This window comes from Nycticebus coucang, chromosome 11 (assembly GCF_027406575.1).
Source record: "Nycticebus coucang isolate mNycCou1 chromosome 11, mNycCou1.pri, whole genome shotgun sequence".
Lineage (NCBI taxonomy): Eukaryota > Metazoa > Chordata > Mammalia > Primates > Lorisidae > Nycticebus > Nycticebus coucang.
In genome coordinates this window covers 8,321,875-8,334,260 of record NC_069790.1, presented here as the reverse complement: position 1 = coordinate 8,334,260, position 12,386 = coordinate 8,321,875, and the positions used below count along the sequence as shown (strand labels likewise).

Genomic DNA, 12,386 nt, shown 5'->3' with positions numbered 1-12,386 from the left:
CCCCCTTCCGAGGTGATCCTGGGCATGTGGGACACTCAGGATAATATGCAAAATGCTTCTTTGGGGTTCCGAGCTCCTCAAAAGGAAGAATAACTACAGGTAAAAAGAAAGAAATAGCAAAGACACCTCATTTTTATTCAAGAGGGCCTCAAGTACACAACGCCGCTGGGCACTCCCAACGGCCCAGTGAGGTCTTTAATATCAACACAGTTCTCAGACCCTCCGCACACCTTCAGGGAAGTCAGGAACTGTCCCATGGCCACTTGGAAAGTAAGTGGCAAGACTGGGTTCCTGCAAAACCCGTTCCCTTTCCTTTTTTTTTTTGAGACAGAGTCTCACTATGTCGCCCTGGGTAGAGTACCGTGGCATCACAGCTCACAGCAACCTCAAACTCTTGGGCTTAAGTGATTCTCTTGCCTCAGCCTCCCAAGTAGCTGGGATTACAGGAACCTCACAAGGTCCGGTTATTTATTTTTTTATTTTTTATTTTTTTAGTGCAGTTGTCGTTGTTTAGCTGGCCTGGGCCGGGTTCAAACCTGCCACTCTTGGTGCATGTGGCCAGCAGCGTAACCACTATGCTACAGGTGCCTAGCCCCCTTTCCTTTCCAATTCGCCCCCAGGGGAAGCTGGCAGGACCTAGGCATCTCCTGCACTGCCCTTCCTTAGGAAAGGCGACCCAGGACCTCAGTCCTACAGACTTCCCAGATTCTCCTCCCTTTTTTTTTTTAGATACATAGCCTCAAGGTGTCACTCTGGGTAGAGTGCTGTGGCATCACAGCTCACAGCAACCTCCAACTCTGGGCTTAAGTGATTCTCTTGCCTCCCAAGTAGCTGGGACTACAGGCGCCTGCTTCAAGGCCCGGCTGTTTTTTGGTTGTAGTTGTCATTGTTGTTTGGCAGGCCCGGGCTGGATTCAAACCCGCCAGCTCTGGTGTATGTGGCTGGTGCCTTAGCCACCTGAGCTACAGCCTCCAAGCCTCTCCTCCTCTTGTTTGCTAAAAACCATCTGCCACTGTGGGAGATGGAGAAGCTCACGGGGCTGAGAGCAGGCAAGACACCACAGAAAAACCGGTGTGTACAGATGAAAGGACAAGCAATAAGTCCAGGGGGTCAAGGGGGCGCAGAACAATAGAGATCACAGCTGGCCAAAAGGCTTTGTCAGCTGCAGCTCATTTGCCCAACTCTTGGCACTGAAAACTGAAGCCCGAGTCTGTCTGGAACTCAGCTAAATGTCATTGATTACAGAGCTGAATTCAGCACCAACAGGTCCCAGCTGGATACTCACCAAGAGTCTTGGTCACAGAGTCACAGAGCCAAGGTCAGTGTGTCTAGCCCTGTCAGTGAGCAGCTGGCTAGAGGTTGCTGTGCTTGCCCTTGGGCATGGGGTCCCAGGGAGACACTGCAGTTAGAAGGGCTAACCCAGGCCACAAAGACCTGGCTTGGCAGCAGACTGACACCTCCTGCCCCACAGATGCTGGCATCCCTGGGAGCCCAGGGGAGCTGCCCAGAAGCTGAAGGACTAGGGCAGCGGTTCTCAACCTGTGGGTCGTGACCCATAGGAACTGTATTAAAGGGCCGTGGCATTAGGAAGGTTGAGAACCACTGGCCTAGGGAACTGTGCAGAGCACACCATCTAGGAAGGGAGTTCTAGGAAGACACACAAATATTAATGTGTGTCATTAATGTGGAGAAGACACACAAATACAAGAATGCTCGGATGGGACACAGGTTTGGGAAAGCCATCGGCGTGATAATTACTACTGTGCTTCTAATACCTAGACAGAAGAATAAAAATGATCCCACGCCTTGCTACAGTGAGAATAGCAAGCCTTTTAAAAGTGTACGAACACCAATCAGGCTATTCTATTTTATCTACCAATAAATAAAGTACGTTAACAGCACAGTATGCTTTGCTGATGATGTGTATTTTGGATTATTCCTACTTCAGTAGAGCTTGGGGATTAAAGAGCAACATCTATCAGCTCTGTGTTCCTGGCTACCTACCTATCTCTCACCCAATTTCCTATCAGGATAATCTGGCTAAACATTGCATTATTTCTTGTGGGAAACAAGAAGGATCTCCCAGGGATACACAGGAAGTTGCCACCACACCTGTCTCAGAAATCAAGGGTCATGTGCGGCCCAGGCTTTGGGAAAACATTTTCCAAACTATGCATCCCCAGTGCAGGCTGCACCTCCAGAGATGAGGCCCACCCACTAGCCCTTCCTTAGGAAAGAGGACCCTGATCCCTAGTCCTTAGAGGCTTCCCTGATTTTCCTCCCAGACCCCAACCAAGTGCCTTTATTATTCCTTATGCTAAAATGTCCTTTGTTGGGGACCCAAAATGCCCTTTGTTGGGACCCCAGGAGCCCAGCGTTTGTGATCCTGCCACAAAGCAGAAGGCAATACCTTCTAGCTCAACAATTCTTCATCCACCTCACTGAGCAAGCCTCTGCAGGCTGCAATCCTGGAAATCTCAGGGCAGACTGTCTCCACCTCCCACCCTGCGGACCCCCCTGCCACTCCCACACTTGCTCCCACTAGGTCACGGGTGTTGGTGAGGATCTGTAAGCCCTGTTGTTGTAAGCAGCATGGAAAGTCAACGCCCTATCTCGGCTTTTAATTCCCCTTCACCTTCTTCTGCAAATAGCCTCTGCTACTCCAGAGCTCCAGAGCTCATACTCTTGCTTGGGGCGTTTGCTCCCCAAAGCCCCCCAGGATTTACTCCCTCTCCTCCTTTACCCAGCATGCCCTCAGAAAGCAGCTCCAGCTGACCACCCCCACAGAGCAGCCCTCTGCCCACCTTGCCCCAGGGAGCCTCGAGGAATTGCAGGGAATATAAGGATGAGTCTCTCTCCTCATGACCCCATAGCTGACCAATTCTGCAGATGTCCATGTGGGAAAAGGTGCCAGTAATTGTGGTCCAAGGTGTTCCAAGAGGGGAAAAGAGGCCTGTTTAGTGCCATTCCTGACCTAGAATTGTGAACAGATTCTCAGGGGGTAAAAACCAGCATCAGGCCATGGTCTCTGGGCTGGCCACTGCTGGCCTGGCAGGCTTCAGGCACTGGTCAGAAAAGCTGCCCCACTCCAAGCGCCTGAGGGGCCTTCATTGCCATTTGCCAGAGTCAAACCAAAGCGAGGGGGTTCTGGGCTGTTCCTTCAGAAAAGCAGCCACAGAAACCCAGAGTAATTACACTCATAGATCATAGACGCAGGCATGTGGTTCCCAGACTGAACCATTTATCCAAATTAAAACCAGTCTCCAGAAACAAAATTGAAAATAAAACCAAGCAACCCCAAAACCTCTTTATTTTTTTTAAATAAAAGACATTCTTCCTGCTTTCTCAATCCATTCATCACTGAGTTTACACAATCTGTCAAAATAGCTCAGTAAGAAGCAAGCCTCCCTCTTCCTTTTCCTGCGGGCCTGGTTTTCCCCTACGGGCCACAACCCAGCCAGACTTAAAGACAGTGGGTGCACCCCCTGAGAAACCAGGGAGCACACAACATCTCACTTACAATTTGGCCATACATACCAAGGGGCTCCAAAAAAGCATGTAGTCACTTCTGAGTGCACACACTTCTGAATGCACACACTTCTGAGTGCACACGCTTCTGAGTGCACACGCTTCTGAATGCACACGCTTCTGAGTGCACGCACTTCTGAGTGCACACGCTTCTGAGTGCACGCGCTTCTGAATGCGTATGCTTCTGAGTGCACACGCTTCTGAATGCACACGCTTCTGAGTGTACACGCTTCTGAATGCACACACTTCTGAGTGTACACACTTCTGAATGCACACACTTCTGAGTGCACACACTTCTGAATGCACACACTTCTGAGTGTACACACTTCTGAGTGCACACACTTCTGAGTGCACACCCTCAGAAGAACTGACAGCAGAGACTGGGGCACCCACGTTCACAGCGTCACTCACAATCGCCAAAAGGTGGGAGCAACCCAAGTCCCCAACAGATGCGTGCATAAACAAACTCCAGTATGCACACATACACAAAATGGACACACACAGAATATTATTCGGCCTTAAAAAAACAGGGAAATTCTGACACACACGTGGGTCATTACAAAAGTTTTGAGAAACACAAAAATCCAAACAACATGGATCAACTTGAAGACATTATGGTAAATGAAATAGAACAGAATGGTAGTTGCCAGAGGCTGAGGGAGGAAGAGGGTTTAATGGGTGCAGAATTTCAGTTCTGCAAGATGAAAAGTGTCCTGGAGATGGATGATGGTGATGACTGCAGGGCCAGGTGAACATACTCAACGCCAAGAGCTGGACACTTCAACATGGTAAAACGATACACTTCGTGTCACATGCATTTTACCACAATAAAAAAAAAAAAAAAAACAACTGTGTTCTTTGACCTCCGAGAGCTTGCTAGAAATCCTTCCAAGCATACCACTAGCTGGGATAAGCCCAAGGTCTACATGCAACGATGCCACAGGATGTAAATGACTGACAGACCAACAGTGAAGGGCAGACACTTGACATCAGCAGTGGTGTTTATGTAGAGCTATTTAAAGATTGAGAAATATGGGCGGTGCCTGTGGGTGGGGGGTTCAGCCCCGCCAGGGCCTGGTAAACAACAATGACAACTGCAACCAAAAAAGGCATTGTGGTGGACGCCTGTAGTCCAAGCTACTTGGGAGGCTGAGGCAAGAGAATCACTTAAGCCCAGGAGTTTGAGGTTGCTGTGAGCTGTGACGCCACAGCACTCTACCCAGGGCGACAGCTTGAGACTCTGTCTCAAAATAAGAATAATAATAATAAAGATTGAGAAATGCTTATGCTGCCACACTGATTAAGTGCAGGATACAAAATAAATACATATGGTATGATCTCAGCTTGGTAAAAAAGCACAGAAAACATATGGTTAAAATATTAACCTCTGGCTCGGCGCCTGTAGCTCAAGAGACTAGGGTGCCAGCCACATACACTGGAGCTGGTGGGTTTGAATACAGTTCGACCTGTCAAACAACAATGATGACAACTACAACCAAAAAAAAAAAAAAATACAGCCAGGTGTTGTGGCAGACGCCTGTAGTTCCAGCTGTTTGGGAAGCTGAGGCAAGAGAATCACTTAAGCCCAAGAGTTGGAGGTTGCTGTGAGCTATGACGCTACGGCACACTACCCAGGGCAACAGCTTAAGACTCTGCTCAAAAAAAAAATAAAATATTAACCTCTGGGGTTGTGATACTAGGGAGAAATTTTTCCTGCTTCCTGAGCATTTTTCTATCTTTTCCATGTCTACAATGAACACATCTGTATTATATGAAAAATATTTTATAGAAAAATGGTCAAAAAGCAAGTTGGGGATCAAAAAGATACTCCGTTACTTACGCGTCTTCAGCTATTCCCTGAGTAACAGATTATGAATGCACCGCCCTTCCGGGTGCAGGACAAGAGAAAAATGCATTCCTAACCGGCTTAGAGCCCCTCCTGCCTCCCCTAGCACCCAGCCCTGCCAAGACATGTGTACACAGGCCCCCTCTCCTCCACCGCCCACCACTGGCCGCTGCAGGTCTTTCCACAGGAGACAAACTGGAAACACACCTGTCCCCAGTCACTGAGACAAGCTCATCTATCACACCAGCCTCCGCTGTGTCATCCAGTGTGCTCACAGCCTCCCTCCAAGAATGGGGAAGTGGTTCTCCAGCAAGACCGCAGGAGTTTTTCAGGCCCCTGGGGCCATAAAAATTCAGCCAGACCAATGTAGCAGAGGGCCTGGAGCCAGCAAGCAGGGAGGGACACCAGGAAAACAGCACCCCATACACCCTGGGCTCAGGACCGATGGAGGCGCGACATCCCCAGGCTACAGGTGAGGAATGACACAGACCCTCACAGTGACGTGGGAAACCTGTTGGGGCCAAGGAGCGGCTTTGCCACAGGTTTGTGGGATGCTAGAGCCTGGCCTATTTCGCTGTCTCCTAGCCTAAACGTACCTTTGATCTACCTCCCGAACAGTCAGTGGTGAGAGGGATGGGCGCCCAGGGAACTCTCTAAGAAAGGTGATGGATTACAAAATGGAGAAAAATGCCAGGGCCAGGCGACGGAAACCCTTTGTTCATAGAGGAATGTGCACGGGCGGGGTCGCAGACAGCCTCCCTAATGGCCCTGTGTGGCCCCAGGGCCCACTCGCCACCGCCAGCCAGATGTGGGCCTGCACCATTTATTGCGCAGCTCCAAGTAAGTGAAATGCTACACACTGCAGCTGTGTTCCAGGATAACAGGTAGAGCGTGGATTCCTGAATTCTCTGGCGAGAAGTAATCGGCTCCAGCTCTGGCTCCGGATTCCGGGAGCAGGGCCCCGGCTCTCCTATAAAAAGAAACTGCAGACAGCACTGAACAGCCTTGGCCCAGCCACATCCCAGAGTGCTCTCTCACTACTGCAACTGGAGCACTCTGGTGAATTCAAACCATCAGGGAATTGGTTTCTACTTTTCATGAGCTGTTTCATAAACTCTACACACAAGAGACGCCACATCACACTCCGTTACTGCCAAGACACAATGAGGGGAGGTGACACTCTTTAGTCCACCTAGAAGTGTCCCCCAATGCCAGGGACGGGGGTGCATGGCGTGGAGTGGCCCTGGCAATGGTAGGCAGGGCATCTGCTCTGATAGTCCCTGGGTGCTGAGAGTTTGCCACCTGAGAAGCTGAAAGAAAGATTTCCAAAGACATCGTCTGCTATCTTCAAAGCAGAAGTGAAGGCAGGCCTGCAGAGGACACATTAAATGCTTATATCTCTCCCCAAAAGTGAAGAGGAAGAGGAAGGGCAGCCTCTCAACATGTGCCATAATTAGAGCTAAGGGGAAGTTAGATGAGTAAAGGAAGGCAGCCTGTGCGAGGAAGCAGCTGGCAGGCACCCTGGCTGTGTGGACAGCAGGTGGCCGCAGCTCCCAAGCCTGGGCCTGCCACTCCAGCAGGGGCTGCGCCAAGGGTTGGGGGGGGAGGGGCAGGCGGGGCCGCACAGCCCCAGCCTTAGCAAGAACTCGAATCCATGACAGATCTGGATTCAAATCCAGAACCTGCCATCCCCTGACAGGGAAAAGTTACTTAAGCTCACACTCTCTTCCAAGAAAGGAAGACAAGAGAATTAATGCCAGGTCAGTGGGGGTTAGACATACGCCTGACCAGTGAGGGGACAGAGCAGGAAAGGAAGGCCTTCTTAGCCATGTCATTAGGCCAAACCGGGGATTCTCAGGGCTTCTATGGAGTGGAGACATAGAAAGAATTCTCTCTCCTAGACGGTGGCTCTGAGGAGCACCTCGCCGGCATGGTCAGGGATCAGGGGATGATCTACCAGAGGGAATTTTCTAGATCACTGACACAGAATCCTTCAGCATAATCTTCCATTCATTTTGCCTATCTGAGACAAAACGTATCAATACTAGATTACTGCCTTCTTTTTTTTTTTTTTTTTTTTAGGAAATCAGCGTAATTCTTTTTAAGTGTCTAGGGTCATTATGATGACCATCAGGAAGGGTCCCCTTTCTTGGCACAGTGGTACATTCTGAGGGCTGCTCACTGGCTCGGTCTTCAAGCCCAAGCTGACAGCCTCACCCACTGGTCACCCTCACTGGTCTCTTGCTCCTGCTCAGCAGAGGCAGACCCCAGTGGAGATCTGGGTCACCAAGTGAGAGGTCCTAGGCACTGCTGTGGATGCTGGGTAGTGCACTGGAGTTCCCCTGAGACCACCCAGCAGGGCAGGAGACATCCCTCAAAGAGGCCGACCTGTGGACATCAAAGGCAATTCCAGGGACCCCACGCTGAGCCCCAGGTCCCGCCATGTCCACACTGCAACCGTGGGCCTGCACAGAACACGCTCCTGATTCATGTAGCACAAACAAAAGTGCAAAAAAGTGCAGAATCTAGTTTTCTGCTTTTACAAGAAACAAAGAACCAACAGTGCAGTGAGTGGGACAAGTGTCTGTCTGTTAGGGGACACAACATACACCAAGATTCAAAATGCTTTCTGAATCCAAAAGTTCACCCACGCGCGGCGGCATGTTGGGGAAGCAGTCTGTATTGCCTCTGAGTTTTAGAAGCAGTGAGGCAACGTGGAAACAACACACCCGTTCCAGGCGACGGTCAGCCCTGGAAATACTGGTTCCATGCAGAGATCCCTAGTACAGGGCCATGCACATAACGGTGTTCTGTGTTTTGATTATTTTTAACACTCCTGCTAACTGTGAGGAACAAAGAGCACCTGTAAGTTACCCACACTCCTACTTAACAGACTAACCAGAAACCCTCATTCTAGCTCAACAGGGGCAGCTGTGCAGGATGCTGGGTAATCAGGGCTGGCTCCAGGTCACTCCAGTCTCCACATGGGAGGGACTAGCTGATGACTCCAGGTTTACCATGGTCCCACAGGAAGGGGGTCCTACAGGAAGGGAGGGCCATGGTCCATGCACCTCCTGAGAGCATCAGCCCAGACCCATCCATCCCTCCGAAGCTCAACCCACAAGGCTGAGCATGGTGGCTCACACCTATAATCCTAGCATTCTGGAAGGTTGATGTTGTGCATCACCTGAGCTCAGGAGTTCAAGAGCAGGCTGAGACCCGTAGCCACTAAAAATAGAAAAACTAGCCAGGTGTTGTGGCAGGAGCCTGTAATCCCTGCCACTCAGGAGGCTGCGGCAGGAAGATCACTTGAACCCAGGAGGTTGAGGTTGCTGTGAGCTATGATGCCAGGGCTCTCTACCCAAGGTAACGGGAGTGAGACTTTGTCTCACACAAAAAAAAAAAGAAAGAAAAAAAAAGAATGACCCGGGAGGTGCCTGTGGCTCAGTGAGTAGGGCGCCGGCCCCATATGCCAAAGGTGGCGGGTTCAAACCCAGCCCCGGCCAAACTGCAACAAAAAAATAGCCGGGCGTTGTGGCGGGTGCCTGTAGTCCCAGTTGCTCGGGAGGCTGAGGCAAGAGAATCGCGTAAGCCCAAGATTTAGAGGTTGCTGTGAGCCGTGTAATGCCATGACACTGTACCCGAGGGCGGTACAGTGAGACTCTGTCTCTACCAAAAAAAAAATAATAAAAAAAATAATAATGACCCACAAACCAGAGCCCTCTCTCTGAAAAGTACTTGGGGGTCGCAGTAAGGAAGCCACAGAGCTCAGTTCTAAGAGTGCTGCTGGGACTCCCAGTCAGCAAATGTCTGACCTCCTCAGAGCTTCCTGCCCACAGAAAGGCACAGAGTTCTCTTGTTGGGATGCCCAGCACCTCCCCCTTGTAAGTGCATACACAGGGTCAAGTGAGGGAACAAGAGGCTTACCCTGGATGTAGGTGGTTCAGAACAAATGGATCCCAGGGAAGGGACATAGCACACGGGCCCATTCAGATCCCCAACTGCTCCTGGACTTTCGAGATTTACTTGGCGTTTTACTCATCTGTAAAATGGGTCCTCGTGTGCAGAGTCCTGGACAGATACAATCGGCGACTCCCAGAACAGCCTCTATTGCTCTCTGTTCTTGCCTTATTGCCTCCTCCTCAGATCTCTGCTACCCCCATCAGCAGCCCCTCCTGCAGCCCAGGAATATGCTTTGACCTTCTGACCTTTAGCTTGGGGTGGCAAGATCACAACTGCAGGTAGCTCAATTTTAAAACCTTAGGTGCAACAGAGACACTTTGTAAAACCCAATCAATTTGCTTTCAGGAATGAGGGTACTGAGGGTACTACTTTTTCTATCTTCTAGGTGTTTTTTAAAGAAATAATTCAATTGAGCTGCTGATAGCCTTGGCAGCCTCCCTGAGGAATTGCTGTCTGGACATGTGTTAGGATCCGATCACTGGCCCGTGCAGCTGCAGCAACCCGGATCAGAGCTCCGGAGCCCCACAGTCCTGTCCGGGAATCCTGGGCTGCACCACTGGGTTTCATCATCCTCGACAAGTTACTTGGCCTTTCTTTGCCTTAGTTTGCTCACCTATAAAATGGGGTAATAATCCCAATTCCCTCCACGGGTGGTTACTTGGATGAGATGAAATTAATGCCTGAAAGCATTTAGCACAAGCAAACATTCAGCACTCCTCAGAGTACGAACTACCACTTTGTCTTTGAGATCGCTATTACTTTGTCAGAGGTCAAGAGTTTGGCTGGCCTGGTCCCAGCTCCCCCATTCACCTCTTAGTGCCCTGAGACCTGCTGCCAGTGGCCCTGTACACCTAGATCTCAGAGTTTCCACCCTCCAGCTGTGGTGACTACCCACCCCCTCCCTGGCCCTGAAGGGCTCAGCACAGAAAAGCCTTTCTTAATACTTGTTGGTTGATTGATTTGCAAATATAACCTTGCAGGCCCCAAAGAGGGAAGAACTTAAAGTCACAAGGACAAGCAAACCTCATTCAAAAGAGAAAGAACTAAAGCACTTTACAAAATGAATATGCACAGACCAGAAGCCTCAAGAAAATACACCAAAAGTCAAAGTTTTAGTTGTGTCCCGAAGAGCTATCAATACAATGACAATTTCTGCATTCTTACTCTTCTGCACATTCTAAGCATGCGCTAGGATCGAGCAGCAAGTAATGAAAAAAATTAGGGAAAAATCATCTCAGAAGATCAAATTGTGTGAATGGGCCTCCGAGAGCCTGGGGGCTTCCCAGTGGGTTGTGACCACCCTGGCCAGTGCTCTCTGCGGGCCTCACATCCAGGATGGCGGCTTGCATTTTTTTAACTACGTAGGAGAGTCCAGGTCACCTCCGGCACTGTCTGAAGAATACCAGTGGAGCTCCTGAGTCTCTTACCGCCACAAAGATTCTCAAATCACTCCAAGCAAAGGGCTCCCAGCTCACTTGTCAGGCCGCGGCGCTGCACCAGCACCGGGACCCCAGAAGCACCCGGGACCCTCCCTCTAGCCTGTCAACGACAGCGCCGGCGTGCCTGGAGACACGTGCCACAGGTGGCCCCCGGCCTGGACACCCCCAGTTCCTTCTCCACAGAAAAGGCAAGGGGCGCGGAAGGACCCCCTGCCTCCCACTCACCAAAGGGAAAGGGAAAGAGATTGACGCACCAGGAAGTTTGCCCGGAAAGCGGGAGAGGGGTCTTGAGCCTGCTCACTGCAGCCCCTAGATCAGCTCTCCACCCTGCACTCCCGGACGGCGTCCCAGGGAGCGAAGTCCGTCCAGCTCCGACCGCGATCGCAAAAGTGCCGCTCCGGCCCCCGCCCGCGGTCCTGGTCCGGTCTGAACCAACCGGTGTCCCAACTTCTCCCCCGGACGTAGCCAGTCCGCGCCCCAGTCCCCACATTCCGGCCGAGTTAGCCCGCGCCCCAGCCCCTGACCGAGGACTCCAGCCAAGCCCCTGTCCTCTGTGCGCGCCCCAAAACCCGTGCCCGCCCACTCTCAGCTCTGGTCCCCGCGCGCCCCAGTCCGGTCCCCGCACCCCTATCTCGCGACACCCACCCGAAGCTCCGACCCGGCTTTCTGCGCCCCAGCTCCAGACCCCTTCACGCCCGGAGCCTCGTCCCCGCACCCAGGACGCAGACGCCCGCTCCGGGACCGAAACAAAGGCGGTGGCGGCGCGTGGCCGCTTCCTTCCCTCCGGGGCCCCAGTACCTGGGGAAGCCCGCGGCGCGGTCCGGCAGGGCGATGGCCGCAGTGAGGCTGGGCGCCGAGCAGCGCGCGGGCGGGCCCGTCCTCCTGGCTGGCGGCCGGCGCCCGCGGCAGGGCCCCCTCGAGGCGACGCGGGCAATCGCCACGGCCAGCACCCGCGCCCGGGGCCCGGCAGGTCACCTGGCCTCCTCACCCCGACCATGGGGAGCGCATCCACGCGCGGGTCGCCAGGGCACTCTGCCCCGCCAGGGTGACCCCGTGGGTCCTCCCTTCGCTAGCTGTTATGGGGACCAGGAATTAGACGCATCGAGCAGCCCAGGTTTCAGTGTTGCGGAGATTCGCAGGTTTCGAGGGCAATGAAAGAGTACCTGGGAGCCAGGTTCGAGTCCTGCTTCCTGCTCGGCCAGACCATTCTTTTACTCACGCCTACGGTTCGGGTGTTCTCCGGGAGCAAAAGCCCACCCTCCTCTAGCTTACACTCTGGTGGGGGTCGTGCATACAAAAATGGGCACAGCCAGGGCAAGAAAGCCCGAGGTACCTGGACAGCCCTTGTCCATCCAGCTAATGGAGGGAGGGGTCAGGGAAGACTTTAGAAGTCTTCTTAAAATAAGCCTGGACAATGAGCAGAATTTAGGCAGCCCAGGGGTACACAAGAGGGACGGTCCCAAGCGGAAAGATTCTAAGAGGAGAAAAGCCTATAGATTGTCCCTCCCCAAGATTCAGGTGGTCCTGCACTCAATCCCCCTGCCTCAGTTTGGCCATTTGTGAAATCTGGGGAATGGACAACATGCTCTTAAAGGGCTCTTTGTCAAATC

General features: G+C 52.0%; 1 protein-coding gene across 4 annotated transcripts in view; it reads right to left on the bottom strand.

The window, feature by feature from the left end:
* Window positions 1–11,694, bottom strand: part of TNS3 (tensin 3) — a 296,848-nt gene extending 285,154 nt beyond the window's left edge. For 2 of the 4 annotated variants that reach the window (XM_053608816.1, XM_053608817.1), the window contains exon 1: window positions 11,575–11,694. The gene's annotated coding sequence lies outside the window, so the exon portion shown is untranslated. Of the gene's footprint in view, window positions 1–11,030; window positions 11,047–11,421; window positions 11,433–11,574 lie in introns of those variants that run through there. The other 2 variants (XM_053608818.1, XM_053608813.1) reach the window with 2 other exon arrangements.
* Window positions 11,695–12,386: the final 692 nt, after the last annotated feature.